Below are 4,172 nucleotides of genomic sequence, written 5' to 3'. Positions count from 1 at the left end.
TAAAGCAGTGGATAAAGGAGGGCAAGTTGACTATCTCGACTTTCAAAAAGGCTTTGAAAAAAATCCCACTCCAGAGGCTACTAAAGGAACCAAGTAGTCATGAAGTGAGAGGCAGTACATTGTCATGGATCAAAAACAGCTGACACACAAAACAGTAGGCATAATGGTCAATTTTCATTGTGGCTATAAGTGAGCAGCAGGTTGCTTCAATGTTCCTTATTAGATTTAGTGTTTAATATATTGATGCCTATGGAAGTGTGGAGACTACAGAAAAGTTATGCCATAATGATACAGAGTCATCTGGAACAGTGCGTGTGGGCACTCAATCTCAAAACAGATATTGCATAATTAGAGATGGCTCCAAGAAAAGCAATAAGAAGGATTAAGGCCATGGAGAAACTCTCAGGAAGAGATCAAAAAGATTGATATTGTTTAGTTTAGAAAGGAGACATGATTAGCATATATAAAAGTAAAAAGGTCTAGAGAAGGTATATCAGGAGCTTCTAGTCTGTGTCTCATACCATCAGAGCAAAGGGCCCTTCACTGAAATTAAAAGGTGGCAGGTAAATTTAGGACTGATTAATAGGAAATATTTTCACACAATCTTCAAACTAAATATGGGTTAAGGTCAAGAATTTAGCAAGATTGAAAGAGACCAGATGTTTATATGGATCATAAGAATATCCAGAGCTATAGTAGTTAAGCTAATGAAAAGTTTTGAAAGAGATAAAGGCTTATGTTTCAGGTTTTAAAAAAAAGATCTTTATTATGGATTAAGAGGAGACCCTTCACAGGGGGAGATTAACCCATATCTACTTACTGAGGGGATTCTTCCACCTACCTCCAAAGCATCTGGTGCTGATCACCGGACTGGACGGTTCACAGATGTAATTCAGCATAGTAATTCCAATGTTTCTCTACAAAAATTGATAGAGTTCCTTCCAAATTTCTAAAGTATTAAGCAGTACTGTAGAGACTGACCAACAGCATCCTCTTAAACATTTATTGGTAGCAGTTAACTGAACATTAAGAAAAGTGATGTTACTATGCCAAAAGAATAAAAAAGCCTCACTGAAGTGCTATAATGTTTGTTTACACCGCAATTTTATTTCTCTGGCTCAAGGAAAGAGCTTCACTAAATTCCTGGTCACATTATCTAAACAGATTTAGCAAGAGCCAATTACTAAACAAAAAATCAAGAAATCAAACAACAATATGGGGAAACTATATGATAAAATCCATGCAGGATGCAAACATATCACCCTGTACAGAATATTTCAAATATACTTCAGTTTTCCTTAAATGGCAGTTGAATACACTGAGAAACGAAGCTTTGTTAGAGTGATTTGACAAATAGCATATGAAATCATGCAATAAGAACCTGTAAAACTGTTACACAGACTTGAGAGCCAAGGCAGTTGGTTCTGTTTTGTTTCAATTCTGAAGTCAGAACTGGTTAATCCAAGTCAGTTTCATTCAGGTAAAGAATGCCTGTATTTTAACAGCAAGCCTGCTAAAACTCCTAAAGCCTTTTGTAGCCACCTGTATAGAGGCATTAATACTAAGATCTACCCACTTACAAATTTCAAGGTACAGTGAAAAAAAAGAACTTATGCTATGCGATTTGGGGCAAGCCAAATGTAGTATATCTGTAAAATGGATACAGTATATTCCTTACAAGGGTGAAGACCATTTTAATTAGTGTTTATGAGAAGGCTTTAAAGTGCTGTGATGGAAGGAACCACAAATTAAGTTCTTAAACATTTTGAAGCTTTCACATAGAAAGCCCTATACAAGTGCCAACTATTTGTCCTCGATTCTTTTTTATCGTTATCTCAATTAGAAGTTTAAGCTCTTTCCGTGGCATCACTCAACTGGACAGACAGCAGCTGGACTAGAACTATTTATGATCGGAGCTGCGCTCCCGGGGATCTATCTGCCACCGCTGCACTGAAAATCCCTCTGCCCAGCCAGACGGCTCCGGCACTGTCCCTGCCCAAGGGGGGCACTCGGACCTAGAGGGGCTGCTCTGTTACAGAGCACTCCACACGGCACGACGCCTCTCGGCAGCGAGAACCAGTCCAGGCGCCGAAGCGCATGTGGCGGAGTCCCTGACCCCTCTGCATGCCACTGCCCTTCCCCGGCCCGGATCCGACCGGCTCCCCTCCCACGGTGCTCCCCAACGTCTGCCCCGGCGCTAGGGATGGCCACACCAGCTGGGGGCCGTGCCCCGAGCCCTCTCCTCGTGGGCCCCCAGGCCCGGCGCTGCTGCCCGGGGAGCCCACCCCCGCCAGGGCCGCGCTCCGATGTGGAGGCCCCTTCAGGGGTGCACGGCGAGCTGCCAATCAGGCAGGGCTCGCAAACGGAACAGCCACGCCACGCCCAAGTCCCGCCCCCTTCCGGTGACGAGTGTCCACGCGCGCCGCTGAACCCCCTCCCCAGGCGCGCGCCAGACGCCCCGCCCACTCCCCGCCGCGCGCGCTTTGTTCACCAACAATGAGACCACCTCGCCGATCTCCTGTGTGTGTGTGGGGGGGGTGCTATCCCATCATGCCACGCGCGCGGGCAGAAACACCCCTCTTCCCCCACAGTACCCGGATGGAGAGCCTGAGACAATAGAGACAAACGCCATTAGAAGGCCCAAGCCCTCGGCTCCGAGGCCTTCAGGGGAGCCTCCCTCCCCGAAACAGAGTCCGGGGCGGGAACAATCCTCGCCGCCTTCCCCCGACCGGACTGACTCGAACCCCTCCTCCCCGGGCCCACCTGCTGTTGGGAGCGGGACGGCAGAGAGTGCGCGCTAGGGCTCCGAGCTGGTCTCTTCCGCCACGGCCGCCTCGTGCCCCCCCACTCTTTATTCGGGTTCTTCTCCCTCCACCCCTCGCCCCTTCCAAACACAACAGCCAGGCCGGACGTGAAATCACTTCCGCTATGTGACCTCACAAGCCACGCCCCCTCTGCTCCGGATCCAGACGGTGCACTACACATCCCGGCACGCCATGCGCCGACTCGGGGCAGGGCATCTACGGGAAGCCGGCAGATAGGTGGCGCGCTGCATGCCGGGATTCGCAGTTTTTTCCATGTCAGCGGCGTCCGCTAGAAGCTCAGGAGCAGAATGCCGACTGGCTCGGGCGTACCGCACTGCATGTTGGGACTTGTAGTCTGGAGGCGGAGGTTATGCCTCCATCTTGAAGATCGAGGGTGGTGTGATCGAAAAGGCGCATTATATGCTGGGACCTATAGTCGGAGGGGGCGAACAGGGAGTGAGCCAGGCCTCCATCTTGTGGCTTTGTGGGGGAGGGATGCTTGGGGCGGACTCAGTGCATGCTGGCGGCCTGGACTTCTGGGTTTTGTTTGCTTTGCAGCCATAGGAGCTGGGCAGGTGCTGGGGCACAATAGGGGCTGTGGGGTGATCACTGGGCCCCTGACCCCTTCATAGTGGATCTTCCATGCCCTTGCCACATATGTTGGCAGTCAGGCACCACCAGAGCTCGGTATTGGCTGAGCTGGGGTAGCCTTGTGCTGGGAACAAACAGTCCAGCCAACGGGGAACAGGCCAAAACAATGGGGGAACGTGGCAGTCATGGAAAAGTTAGCACATCCATGCTGCCATATCCAGCAAAATAGACAGAGACCTGACAGTTTCGTGGGTACTTGATTACCATGTATTCAATAGCCAAAGTACATTGACCTGCCAATAAACAGCATCCTGCCCAGTGTTTGTGACTGTTAATATGTGATATGTCAATCATTAGAAACAGCATAGGTGTTGGAATAATGCTCACTTTAAAATATCCTGTGAAAACCAAGGGAGGAGAAACTGGTTTTGTAGTTGGCAAGCCATTCACAGTCTTTGTTTAATCCTGAGCTGATGGTGTCAAATTTACAGATGAACTGAAGCTCAGCAGTTTCTCTTTGAAGTCTGGTCCTGAAGTTTTTCTGCTGTAGGATGTCCACCTTAAGGTCTGCTATAGTGTGGCCAGGGAGGTTGAAGTGTTCTCCTACAGATTGTTGTATATTGCCATTCCTAATATCTGATTTGTGTCCATTTATCCTTTTCCGTAGAGACTGTCCAGTTTGGCCGATGTACATAGCAGAGGGGCATTGCTGACATATGATGGCATATATTACATTGGTGGACGTGCAGCTGAATGAACCGGTGATGGTGTGGCAGG

This window comes from Gopherus flavomarginatus, chromosome 7 (assembly GCF_025201925.1).
Source record: "Gopherus flavomarginatus isolate rGopFla2 chromosome 7, rGopFla2.mat.asm, whole genome shotgun sequence".
Classification (NCBI taxonomy): Eukaryota; Metazoa; Chordata; order Testudines; family Testudinidae; genus Gopherus; species Gopherus flavomarginatus.
Note: the sequence above shows the minus strand (reverse complement) of the source record.